Source organism: Cotesia typhae, unplaced genomic scaffold (assembly GCF_013202065.1).
Source record: "Cotesia typhae breed Kobodo isofemale line unplaced genomic scaffold, CoteBio_Ctyphae scaffold_152, whole genome shotgun sequence".
Lineage (NCBI taxonomy): Eukaryota > Metazoa > Arthropoda > Insecta > Hymenoptera > Braconidae > Cotesia > Cotesia typhae.
In genome coordinates, this window is record NW_027423776.1 from 9733702 (window position 1) to 9748737 (window position 15036).

The 15036-nt window shown below is 29.1% G+C and overlaps 1 protein-coding gene and 1 long non-coding RNA gene across 5 annotated transcripts in view; both read right to left on the bottom strand.

Moving 5' to 3' along the window:
* LOC141536506 (uncharacterized) overlaps positions 1-15036 on the bottom strand; it is a 64376-nt gene that overhangs the window by 22130 nt on the left and 27210 nt on the right. The window lies entirely within an intron of this gene.
* LOC141536509 (uncharacterized) lies at positions 3294-4978 on the bottom strand. The gene is made up of 2 exons (XR_012480736.1): positions 4504-4978; positions 3294-4420 (listed from the first exon to the last, which is right to left on the bottom strand). It is a non-coding gene; the product is annotated as an uncharacterized LOC141536509 (long non-coding RNA).

The following is a 15036-nucleotide window of genomic DNA, read 5'->3' on the forward strand; positions in this document are numbered from 1 at the left end:
GTTAAAGTAATTAATTGTTTTTTGGAAAAATTTTTTTCTAGAAAAAAATTTCGAAGCTTTTGAAATAAATTTTAAAGGGAATTATTGAAGATACTGAAAAATTAATCAAATCTTTTTTTTGTAGAGGATTAAATTTTTTAAAAAAAATTTTTTGCCAATTTAATTGCAGTTTTATGTTTTTTTTTCTAAACAAATGAGAATTTCGAAAAAAAAAAAAAAAACCGCTCGGATATAAAATAGATAATTAAAAAATTTTTAACGTAGCAGAGCGTTTTTTAAGTCAGAATTTTAATAAAAAAATTGAATGGAAAAAAAATTTTAATTCAAGAATTATTTTAAAAATTTGAAATTTAATTTTGGAAAAAAATATTGAAAATTTTTAAAACATTACAAATTTGAAGTAATTAAAATATTAATTTTGTATTAAAAAAGAATTTTGCTCTAAAATACACATTTTTGAAAAATTCACTATTTAGCAAATTATTTTTATTAAAAAAAAAAAGAGATAGTTAAAATTGAGAGGTGGGAGTGTTAATATAACAAAAGCAGTCCCTAGTAAAAAGGAAACAGCCGCACAACCCTCCAGGACGTATTTCTCGGGAATATAACAGCGAACGAGAAAGTTTTTATCATACGAGAACTGATAAGCTGCCCTCCAGACTGTCCTGAGTCACACTTCCGGTCTTTCTAAATCACGTCACATTTTCTCAATGGAAAAAATTTATTCAAGACGGTTTTTATGTTCGAATAAATATACTTGACATTGCTAAATTTATTGGATTTTTTTTCTTTTTCAAAATAACATGACTTGTGACCATTTTTCTATTGTGGAATTTTTTTATAGAAAGTTTTCCTTCTACCGAAAATTTTACTAAAAAATTCTATGTATAATACATTGTATAATATAAATTAAAAGTAACATTAAACATATTATTACGTAACAGGTATGTTATGTATTCTCTACTCGACTTAACTAAATATAAACCGTATTAAACAAATGTATCTGAGTACAAGCACTACTAGGTGTATAACAAATTGTAAATAAAACACCGAGTGTAATGTTTTACCATCGTATAATAACAGTAATAAAATATATCTTCAGCTAAACTATAAGTATTAGTATTAGTAGACTGACTAGTTTAAGTTCACTATTAAAATAAGTGTATAAGATAAATAAAATGTAACGTAATGCACTAATATAGACTTAAGACTCACGACGTAAGACGTATAGTGAGACGAAGTATGTAACAAAGAAACACAACATAAAACTGGCATGTGCACGATTTGACACATAATATATAATCTATAAGGAAAAATCGATACCGATTGTTGACACTTTTTTTTTATGATCACTTTTAAGTTATATTCTCAACGTTATTATTTTTATTATTTGATTTTTAAAATTAAGTAAAGGTTTAGTCAGATTAATATATATTATAATCAATATCTGATAATTATTATTAAAGGTCTGAATCAATAAACTGAAAAAAAAAAAAAAAAAAAAAAATTCTTGACTGGAGTGTAAATTTTCTTAGCTCAAAAAAATTTCTTCTTGCTCCAAAATAACTTCTTGAGAATAAATTCTTGAGTTAAGAAATTATTATGGGTCTAAGAAAATTTTTCTTGGTTCAAAAATTTATTCTTTTGATTCAAGAAAATCATTTTCTTCAAAATTGTATTCTTGGTTCAAGATTTTGACTCTTGAGTCGATTTTTTTGATCAGTGTATCATCAAAAAATAAATCAGATCGTTGAACAAGAAAAATTCATATGGAGACTTTTCTGATGGGTACTAAATTCGACTACAAAATTTTTTTTTTAAATAAAAATATACCCATCACAAAATTTTACTTATTACATGTATTAATATTTAATATATAATTAAATTGATGTGTGAAAAAAAAATTAATAAAAAAAAAAAAAACAAATTTTATCTAGCGTAAAATTCTAATCAATTTAATTATTACTCCGAAAAATGATCGTAATAAATTAATTGACGCGGAAAATCATATGAAACTTCGAAAGGGTATACACTCAAGTCAAAATTTTTTACAATAATACTAAATTTAACTTAAAAAAAATTATTTCGTCAAATAAATACGCAGGAGATGAAATTTTCCTCATTCTGTTCATCATAAAGATAATAACTATAAAATTATTACTATTATTATGCTATATATTCGGACATATGATAGTAAAGTATATTTACGTGACGTGATTTAATGCGTGAATACCGTGCTTACGTTTAATAAAGTGACGTGATATGACAGACGTTAACTAACGCAAACAGATCGAGACAACTCATATCATAACACACGATGTACTCGCATATAATAATTAAATACGTGTAATTTAACGGATGAATAAAAATAAAATCAGAATACTATGAAGGTTAAAAAACAATAGGAATGCAATATAATTTTAATAAATAAATAAACTCGTTTAGGTGACTAAGGCTGAGAGAAAAATGTAAACTTTACGTTCAGTTTGTAAGAAAATATATTTAACCAAACCAAGTCATAGTAAACAAATTACGTAACCCATAATTCTCGGGTCAAGTTGAAGGAAGTTCGTCTTATAAAAGGATGTGTGTGTGTGTGTTTTTTATTTCATCAGTTTTTATAAATATATTTTCTCAGCTGTCGCAGAAATACTTTTATCTCCATTTTCTTTCTGGCTGTGTCTTTCAGTCAGTATCTTCTGCAACCACTCTAACCACACTGATTTGTGGGTTTCAACCCTCATTCTTGTCTACGGCTCAACTTATTGTCTCTACTACTACCACTGTGCTCTATTAAACTTTACGGTTAGGATATTTTATTTATTTTTATTTTTTTATTGAAATAAAAAATATTTTTTCGGTGAAAAATTAAAATTTGATTAATTATTGGCAGCAAAAAATTTTTTTCTTAAAAAAGAATTTTAAAAATTCTTGTAACAAAAATTAAAAAAAAAAAAAATACAAAGAATAAAAAAAGTTAAAATTAAATAATTAAAAAAATAAAATTGGTAAAGATTGAATTAAAAAATTTTCGTAAAGAAAATTTAATTGAAAATTTATGGAAATAAAAAATTTTAATGAAAGATAAATATATTTTTACTAAAAAAAAAAATCTAACGTTAAAAAAACGAAAAATAATTGAAGAAAAAAATTTTTTTCGTAAAAAAAAAATTTTTTTTATTTACAAAATAAAATTTAGAGGATCGAAAAAAAATTTAGTAAAGTTCCAATTTAATTCTTACTGAAAAATAAAATAAATAAATTAATAAAGAAAAAAAATTATGTAAGTATAATAACAGGTGAATAAACTTTAATATAAACAGTAGATTGATAGGTTTATATTAATTAAAACAGGAGTACATTATACTGTAAACATTGAAATGTCTTCTTTTTCTCATTCAAGATTAATGTATGTAGCAATTGTAATTGTACTCATACTATCGTGTATAATACCAATACAGACATCGAGATATTAGCGTTAGAATTTATTAAAACGGTAGCAGATGAGCGGCCGCAAGGAGGAACTAAACGGTATATATATTACATACAATAGATAATAATTAAAGGGAGTCGCGGGTATCTATTCATAGCTAATCGACAATCTGCATGATTGGTGTATTAATAATTCGTGTATGATAACAAACTTAACGTCAACACAATTAATTCTCTATCTGACGTCATTACTCAACAATGTACTGAATCCAAAGCTTATTGCTCATTGCAATTTCGGTTTTATTTTCCAGTCACGTGTCACGTGACATTACCGCTGTCACGCAGTGGAATTTCGGTTAAAATTAGCTATCACGTGTTGCTCTTTTAGAAATTTATTGATTAATATTTAATCTAAAATAATTAAAAAAATTTTCTATAATTCATTTTTTATTAAAGTAACTTTAAATAATTTTTTGCAAAAAGACAATTGCGATCATTTTTATTCAATTTTAATAAAATGATTTTTATAAATTTTTGTGATTTGTCTAGACAATGAGTAATAAAAAATGTAATTAAAATTAAATTTAATAGTTTTAAAGATTTCTTCGAATTGAATTCTTGTCAATTTTACTTTAAATTAAATATTAAAATTTTATATTATTTTTCGTGTAATGTTAAATAATTAGTGTAATTATTTTTAACACTATTAGATTTTAAAAGTCCTAAAATTTCAAAAAATCTGCGATAAATTTCAGTCTAAAAAAAAATAAAAAAAAAAATCACATTATCAGCAATAACTTATAATTTAATTGAGTAATGACGTGGGTGTTATTTTCGGTCTCCCGTAGATTTTACTTCCCGCACTTGTTGCTTCGGTTTGTAACGTGATTAAAACCGTGTACCTCTGTAGGTATTAATTTACACTACGGTTCGCGATGCGGATTGTTTCCTTGGTTGCTACTCTTCGGATCTCACGCTTATATAAATACTAAATACAAACATAATTTAATATACACCAACAACAATAACAATAACAACAATATTAATTTCAAAATTAGTATCAACACCCACCGAACAAATAAACATCTACCGTCATTGCACTTTTATCACCGCGTAATTATCAAGTAATTAATTTGTAATTAAAATAACACGTTTATTATTTATGATAGGATTTATTGCAAGTTTAACTAGGTAAAATAAATATATAAATAGCGGAGTTTACAAACGTCGTTGTGACACGGCGCGTACCGCGCATTTGACGTCGTTCCCGTCGTAGTCACTCGTGCGATCCCGTCTTTTGCTTTCTCACTACTATAAACACCGTTTATACTGTACGTGTCTATACAGATAGGTATATATTCATCCTCAATACACAAATACAGATCACAAGTCACGTCTCTGTCTCATGTACGTGTACAATAACCGCGTGTTCTCGTCTGATCGGTAAGTAGGCGGCGAAAACGCTCGATTTCGGAGTAGAACTCAGCTGGGAGGACTGAATCCGACGATACTACTTTACTTATTCACACACTTAACCACTCATATATCTATGTCTGTGAATGTACTAAGTAGTAGGGAAGAAGACGTGACTAGACGGTGTAGTGATTGTGGACAAGTTAAGTAGAAAGAGTACAATATATATATATATATATATATATATATATATATATATATATATATATATATATATATATATATATATATATATATATTAGGGTGCGTCAAAAAAATCGAATAATTTATTTTTGATTTTATACTCTGAAAAATAGGTTCGTAGACACCTAAAAAGAATTCTCTCCAAGTATAAGCTCTTAATTATAACGGGAAGGTCCTCCGCTTTGCGGGTTTCTATTTTTTTCGAATAATCAGATAAAAAAATTTATATCTCGCTTCCAACTGCCTGGAAAAATATTCCGTGGCATAGATTTTGTGAGAAATTGAATGCTTTACAAAAAGGTCTCTTATGACTTTTTCAAAAACTCAACCGATTAAAAGATATTCATAGTTGAAGTTTGGCTATTTTAAGGAAAATATTCGTTTTTATTATGAATTTTATAAGTCGATGAAAAAAATTATTTCGGATTGCGGAACTCATGATTTTGTAGGAAATTTACTGCTCTACAAAAATGGTCTCTTATGATTTTTTGATTAAGTGAAGCCGTTACGAGATATTCATCGTCAAACATTAACGAATATCAATATTTCCAGTTTTTGATCAATAATTCGATAAATTTTAATTTAAACTATGAGTTTCAGGAAAATTTACATAAATTTGAGTTTCGATCGATAAAGAAATGTTATAATAAGTTAGATAAAGAATTATTGGAATTATCATTGATTTTCCTTGGAGAAATGCCTCAAGAAAAGATTTCTTTCAAACGTCCTGGTGCTGTTCATCATGCTAGATGGATGGCTAAGGCCATTTATAGTTTGAAAATGTATCTATTCAGAGATGAATTCAAACTCTCTCAGAAAGAATTGCATGGTCTTCGTCATTTCTGTATTTTTATAGTCACATTGTATTTAAAAGCTTGGTTTTCATCAACTTCTGCAACAACTGCTGCTTATCATGACTTGCAGTTTATGAAAAATTTATTGGAGTACAAACATATCAATCCTTTGATTTCTTCAGCTACGTGTGAAAAAATGATTTCGCACTTATGGTATTTGAGCGATGAACTTGCCATTTTATCACTGTTTGACGATGGCGTTCCATTAGAAGTAAAAAAAAAGTATTGTTGAAGCTGTTAATACTCGTGAAGGTACAGATTCTAAAGCTAAAAGATTTGTAATTGCTAAAAAAGAATTGAATTCATTGGCGCAGAGAACTCTGAGTGACTTTGTGTCTAAAAAGTCATTAAATCTTTTCAAAATCTTCGATCTACCGTATGACTTTCTTGATGTCGATGTTGAATTATGGCCTACTAATGAGAGTTATCTCGAAAATAAAGAATACTTTCAACAACTAAAAGTTGTCAATGATTCAGCAGAGCGAGCTGTTGCATTAGTCAGTGAATATAATCAATGCTTGACAAAAAATGAAGAACAATTCCAGTACTTATTGCAAGTTGTCAAAGAACATCAAAAACATTCCCAAATTGTAATAAAAGAAATTATTTATAGTAATAGCGTACTGTTATGTTAAAAATATAGACAATTATATTGCAATTGATAATTCAATAAAAAATTTATCTATAAAAAAGTTAAATACTGGTTGTTTCTCACTTGATTCAATACTTTTCATATTAAATTTGACAAAGAAATATGTCATTCACTTCAAATTAAACTAATCATTGGCTATATGTCGAAAAAATGCTCTAATTTCTTGTTTTAATGCAATCAAACAAGCTCAAGACTGAAAACAATATTAAAAAAATTGTTTATAACATTTCTTTATCGATCGAAACTCAAATTTATGTAAATTTTCCTGAAACTCATAGTTTAAATTAAAATTTATCGAATTATTGATCAAAAACTGGAAATATTGATATTCGTTAATGTTTGACGATGAATATCTCGTAACGGCTTCACTTAATCAAAAAATCATAAGAGACCATTTTTGTAGAGCAGTAAATTTCCTACAAAATCATGAGTTCCGCAATCCGAAATAATTTTTTTCATCGACTTATAAAATTCATAATAAAAACGAATATTTTCCTTAAAATAGCCAAACTTCAACTATGAATATCTTTTAATCGGTTGAGTTTTTGAAAAAGTCATAAGAGACCTTTTTGTAAAGCATTCAATTTCTCACAAAATCTATGCCACGGAATATTTTTCCAAGCAGTTGGAAGCGAGATATAAATTTTTTTATCTGATTATTCGAAAAAAATAGAAACCCGCAAAGCGGAGGACCTTCCCGTTATAATTAAGAGCTTATACTTGGAGAGAATTCTTTTTAGGTGTCTACGAACCTATTTTTCAGAGTATAAAGTCAAAAATAAATTATTCGATTTTTTTGACCCACCCTAATATATATATATATATATATATATATATATATATATATATATATACTGAATGTTGACTTGGAAGATCACGATTCGACTGCGTACAATAGCGACAACTTTTGCAGCTATACTTGCTACTTATTTTAACACATTCATATATTTTCAAATAATAATAACCATTATTATTATTATTATTATTATTATCTACCCAGAAAGAACAAGATGACACTGGATATCATCCCGGATTATACTGAGTGAAATTTTTTTTAGATAGTAGCTAGTATAATCCAAATTACAATGAGTATAATCCAAATTATAATGAGTATAATCCAGATATCACGCAGTATACACTAGATTTTTCTAGCTACTATCTGAAATTTTTTTTTATCACAGATATCACTGAGTATAATCTGAGATGATATCCAGTGTCATCTTGTTCTTTCCGTGTAGACTAAAATCATAATCAATATCTGATAATCATTATTAATGATTAAGGACCTGAATCAATAGTATTAGCCATCTCAACTCAATTCTCATCCTGATAAACATATCCCGGATATTGCACCAGATACGATAATACCCTCTAGATATTAATTCACTAATACATCCTTTGTCATCTATCATCTCTACTGCTGCACCCTGTAAATCTCTCTTGTTGCCGATTATCATTTAAGTAAAAGCACCCACTTCAATACTATTGATTACATTCGATAAAGTAAGAGGATTTATTTGCAAATTAAATTTTTTGACAACAAATCCTTTAAATCAGTAACATACTAGGATGTAAATATTAATATGCAAGAAAAAAAAAAATTCTTCTGACCAAAAACTGTCAATATACACCAAAATCTCTAGAATGGAACCAACCATACAAAAATAACCCGAGCGTCATCTGCAATTATATAAAACAAAAAGTAAACCACAATAAAACATCGGTGAAACGGAGTATTCAACTAAAAACCCATTACACCACTCCATAGTATTCAGTATATCGTGTACAGTGTATAGTCTATGGACGGGAAAACAGTTATTAACTGAATAATAACCAAAAAAGCCAGTAAAACTAAAGCTAAAAAAGGCAAAGGTAAAGCTGTAAGCGGACAGACTATTCAATCTCATATTTTTTTTAAGTAAATAAAAAATTTACATCGATCGATTTAAATGCCATTCTCACCCTCAATGCTACATACGATTTTATTCTGTCCCATCACTTTTGCTTATCCTCATGCAGGTTGATGGTTGCTAATAATAATATTATTATTAATATCATTATTTAAATTAAATGTAAAAACAGAATTTCCTCTCAGAAAATTTAATCTTAATACTAATATACAAATTCCGAACCCTTTACGTTAAATACAACTCAAGACTAAATTTTATAAATTATCATTAAAAATAAAAATAAAAGCTTAAATTTTAAGCTTAAAAATTTTTTTTATATCCTTCAAGATTGTTATTATAATAAAATAAAAATCTAAACCTTGAAAAAAGCTCACATGTTACCAAAAAAATTTGAATAGCTTTTTTTTTTTTTTTTAATCTACTAAGTGTATTAAATTTAAAAGTGTCCCAAATGCAGACCACCCTACTGAAACACTATACTACGTAAGTAAAGAGCAACAGGGTATGTGCGATGAGTGTCATTGGTATAAACACGCAAGGCAAGGTCAACAACGATTCGAGCTGGTGAAACCGTTGTATCGAGAATTGCGGAGACTGTATCAGTTAGTTACATTTAACATTACATATATACATCCATATATACATACATGTAGCACATTACATACACCACACACCGAGCACGTTAAACGTCGCAATACAGAATACGGCAAGGCACAACATGAGCAAGCTGACTCTTGATTCAACGGGTCTGCGCATCTGCGTACGTGGTGTTTACGATCTCGTTGTCGGGCTACGTGCGTTTTGTCTTTTTACTACCACCTACGTCATATCTACCAGAGGAGACCTCGTACATTCTGGTCTTTTCTACACATACAACTATCTGCAGTGTCTGCATCCTATCCTGTATTATTATTATTATTATTATTATTATTATTATTATTATTATTATTATTATTATTATTATTATTATTATTATTATTATTATTATGTTATGTAGGATTGTGAAAAATTTATTCCCGGTTACGGTTCTCATTTTTCACAGGTTTCATTTTCTATTAACTGTTTCATTAATAACTAATTAATGTCTGATAAATCTTTCGAGCTGCTTAATTTTATTAAATCACTCGATGATTAATCCTGCTTGCATTACTCTTTTTTCAGCTGTCTTGATTAATTTTAACTATTTATCTTGTTTGACTCTATTTCATTTGATTGGAAATTTTTGATGTATCAATTAATGTATTAATACGATAAAATTTCAAGTATTTCATCGAGAAAATTCAATATCAAAAGTTACTAATACTAGCCAGACAAGAAATTATTTTTTAATATTTTAATATTAAAAATTTTAGTAAAATAAAATATTTTTACTGAAACTACTAAAAAATTTACGAAAGTCTCCGGTAAAAATTAATCTAAGTAACGGGATTGCTCACTGACTTTCAGGCAGTGCTGCAATCGCTGAAGACTTCTCAACTGTATAAAAAATTATCTAATTTTTAAAAGTTAAAAGTTAAAAATTATGAAATTTAAAAAAAAATTTCTCTTTAAATTTCACCATGTTTTTTTTTAAAATAATCTTTAAATGTACTCTGGCTTGAATGCGAACTCAGATTGTTGGCATGTAAAATTTAACGTCTGGAAAAATGAACTGCATCGATACTTAAACTACAGAGCTTTATATTATTAGAGCACAGAGTAGGTAAATGTATGTGTATATGTGTGTGTATATATGCGGATTATATGACCATTTATCTCAAGGCGTAACCAATGGACATAGTACGTGTTCGTGTACAACCGGATAAGGTTGTTTAGTATTCAATATGGAGCGAATCTCACCTATCGATTACACGAGTTTTTATGAATTTTTTATCTCCTATATTCGCGAATAAGGTTTATCTGAAACATTGTTCGGTATCTTTTTATCTGGCACATTGGTGTAGATCGACAATACAAAGAGAAAATATTTTCCCATGGCTGGAGCTTCGAGCGACGATAAATATTTTTAAAGTTCGAATTTATTTAAATCTGAATAAAATATTCATAACCGAAATTCATTTACCCAGCCGGAGTCCCGAGTGTGAATAGTTACAGTTTTAATGCGGTATGCAGTATGTACTGCGCTGAAAAACTCTGAAGAGAAAAATATACGAGCCATGTGGCATTATATGTGGTGACTTCAGTCTAGTATTATGCCGCGCATGGTGCTCGCTTTTATTCGTTATGCCGCGTAAATTGTTTGATTCAACAGTCTGTGATAATTCCTATCTCGCGTCATCTGCAATTCAATCGTTTGTCATACTCATTATAATTTATTATTTTATTTTTTTTTGTAATTGATACTTTTGCCGGTTATTTTTTCTTGCAATAGTTAACACCCAAATAAAACTAAATTATAAATTTTCTACGATTAATTAAACGTCCAGCAATCTTCCCCTTCTAATTATCAACAATCTTTCTTCCAATAAAAAATCCCACTAACCTAATCGTACCTCAATCTCTACCGGGATACTCTTCAATCCTTACTCACCTGACGGACATTAATAATCAATTACTTCAATGCGTTAATTACAAAAGCTCTGCAACCGCGGATTAGTTAAAAAAAAAAAAAAAAAAAATTGCTAACCAATTTAAAAACACGTAATTAGATTCTGAAGCCGAGTAGATGAATGTGTGTTTAAAGAAAAATAATTTCTATTAAATCAAGGGAAGTTTTAATTACATTTTTTAATAAAATTCAATGCAGATAAAAGTCGAGAAAAAGTATTGAAGCTATGGCTGATATAGGATTATAAAAAAAAATGAAGTTGGAAGATAATAAGAATAAAATAATGTGTAAAGAGAGAATACTTGTTAAAAAGGTGTGTAAAAGTAAAACTAATTAAATCAGCAGAACAAAATATGCATGTTTTTGAGGTCTCATTTGTTATACTTGCTAGGAGATACTAAAAGTTTCTTATACCGAGTAAAGCTATCTCGTTTGTATATTATGTTTTTGTCTATTTTCTGCCGTCCGTAAGAGTTCACATTTACACAGGACAGTATATAATACTGTATAGAATTTATAATACACAGTACATACAATACATGTACATAAGGAGTCTCTGCATGGGACATGATAACGTAGATTAATTTACAAATGTTGAAATACATTTATAAACACAATATACACAAACATTATTCTTTTTTTTACCACTTATGGATTTTTATTCCGTTAATTTATATAACTTTCTCACTATTTCTTATCGTAATGCATATGCGTCATTCCGACTCATTTGCACACTCACATTTTGACCCGTTTTTTTTCACAAACTACACCCTACTGCATAATATATTGCTTTTTTTTAGTTTCGCTTGAGGACCGGTTTGTATTACGTTTTTCAATTCCAAATCAATGAAGCTTAATTCTTAACTTTTTTATGCAAAGGGTGTAAATTGATTTTATAAACACCAGGTACGAGGTAATTTAGGTTCCTTAAAAATTAGTATTAAATTTTTTTATACAATTAATTTAATACTTAAAATTTTTATCGGAAAAAATAATTAAAAAAAAAAAAAATTCAGTTAAAATTTTTTAAATTTAAGCAAAGATCAAAGCGCCGGAATTTGAAAATATAAATCCGCGGTTTACGAGTAATACATCCTAAAAAAAATATTCAAAGGAAACATGAAAATATTAACGTTACTTTTCACTTTAACAAAAAATATTTTCTACTGCACTTATCCTTTGACATATTCATACAAGCCATAACTCTCTGGCACATTATATAAAAGTTTTCTACACCCTATTCCCAACCCCGAGTTGACAAAATACATATTCATGGAGCACTAAAAAAATATCTGATAGGGTTAATGAAAAAACTAAATTTTCCTCTCTTTGGTGTCCCAGCGAGCCTCCAAGATGTAATTTGTAATCATCAGGGCCCCTGGTGAGGAGGTGTGACGTTAGAAATTGGGATGAAGGCACATATGTGTTAGTAGGCATACATATGTGGAGTAACTCGGCAAAACTTGATCCAAGCACAGTCAGAAACTAATCAGGACTACATTGCTTTATTTTCGCGAGTTTCACACAAACATACAAATTTTCACACACATGCACACCATATGCACACCCACGTGTATAATACAGTCATATGAGGAAACTAAATTGTGTGTGTGTGAGTTCTATAACTGAGTAAAGTGTTAAATGTAGAGCGCATGTTCCACCAACTAAGGCTATTATCCATGTGTGTATGTAAGTGTGTGTGTGTGTGTGTGTGTGTGTGTGTGTGTGTGTGTGTGTGTGTGTGTGTGTGTGTGTGTGTGTGTGTGTGTGTGTGTGTGTGTGTGTGTGTGTGTGTGTGTGTGTGTGTGTGTGTGTGTGTGTGTGTGTGTGTGTGTGTGTGTGTGTGTGTGTGTGTGTGTGTGTGTGTGTGTGTGTGTGTGTGTGTGTGTGTGTGTGTGTGTGTGTGTGTGTGGATAAAATATACGTACAGTGACACTACACAGTATCTAAAACTCTTTGCGATGCTACGCCGCAATGTCCCAATTCTGTATACCTATTTTTACTCATCTGCATTCGCTTTTTACATCCGTAATGCCAAACATCCTAACCACTCGTATATTAACTATTTTTATTTGAATTTTTGTATTCTATTTTTCGAATTTTTGTGACGTCATAAGTCATAACACAAGAGTAAATAAAAGTTTAATTTTTTTTTAGCTGCGAAATTTTACGTAAAAGCTTGTTTGATAAAAAAAAAAAAAAAGAAAAAAAAATTTACGGTAGCTTTGAAACGGAAAAGAAGGTAATAAATGTTTAGCATTAATTTGTAATGAAAAGGATAAATTTTTTAGCCGTAAACCCATCGATAGTTTGTCAAGCGTTTACGTTTTTATCGATAATATATCAACCGCAATAAAGTAGTTGTGAATAAATATATAATAAAAGATATTTGTGAGAGATATAATTTTCATAACTGCATACTAAATCAAGGTAAGAGCTGTACCAGGAGTTGAGAGTATCTCCAGTCGACATATGCTACACCTTTATGACGGAGAAAAAGTAGTAGCAAAAAATGAGTAAAAAATAAAAATTGAGCAACCCTCTCTCTTCGAGTTCCTCATGAATTGAATTCCCATGATTGAACGCTCGCGAGCAGTACTTGAGAAAAATATTAAATTATTCTGCGGCTTTTTAACTCAACCGCAGTTATTACTGTACTTAATATTATATGTACATCGATATATACTGTTATCGTGATCTTTGGTTACCATTTCCGGTCCTTTCAATATTTTATTTATTTTATTTTATTTTATTTATATACATTATACGCCAATCGGCATTATACATTAATGTTTTAAAGTGATAAGAGAAAATTATAAAAGAGAAAAAAAGAAAATTGGAAATATAAATTTAAGTTAAAGATCAGGAGTAGAGACATTTAGTTATTACAATAGGCAATTAAATCTGGAAATAAACTGTTGTAAATTTCCGTTGAAGAAGTCTACATCTGAATGAAACTTGTTGACCATATTTGCGATTCTATTACGAGGACCATCCATAATATAATTTTTATTAGAACAAGATGTCTTTAATAAGCGGTTGTGTCTTAGGTTCTGTTTGCTGTTGTTGATGAACTCAAAGCAGCTAGATACATCAGAGGCATCGATTAGGCCAGTGAAAATCTTGAAAAAGAATATACCGTCAGCAAGTTGTCTACGCCTTTTGTAGCTGGATAGATTATATTGCATTTTGGTATCAAGAGCTGAGATAGGAGAACCTGATTTGGATATTGCAAAGGCCAGCGTCTTGCTGAACTTATGTAGAATTTTTTCGATTTTATTGGATTGTTGTGTTGTATTCGGTGACCAAATAATGGAGCCATATTCCAATATGGGGGATACCAGTGTAAGAAAAAGGCGAACAAGTGTGAGAGGGTTGTTGAAGTCACGGCCTGACTTTTGTCACGGCCTGACTTTTGTCAGCAATTAAGTGGTAAGCAATTTTATGAAATTTGTCGAATTTAAAAAATACATCTCAAATAAGTAAATAAAAATTTTTTTTTAATAATTTGAAATCATATAACATTTTTTTTTTTTCATGTTTAAAAGCAGTCAAAAAATGATCAACAAATAAAATACTTATAATGCATAAATATATTAATATATATCTCTGGAGCGAATCACAGGGGATAGCGAAACAAAAAGTCGGCGCCATATCACCGAGTAGTATTCAACTAATTGATTACATCTTGACGTACCACTACATAAACCACAACAACAACATAAAATATAATTATGATCATCATTACCATTATTCCGATATGAATCGGTTTATCGGATAAAAAAGAGCATCGAAAGGAACCGGCAATATACATCTATACTTGTGTAGTACTCGTAAATGTAACTAAACCCAAGACACGAATTCGATGCATTCTACGGCTTGGGGTTTCTTATATCTTAAACCTCCAAACAGTCCTCGAGTTATCCGCCCGCGGTATTTGTAGATCACAAATACCGTATATACCGTATCGAAGAATGCTCAAGA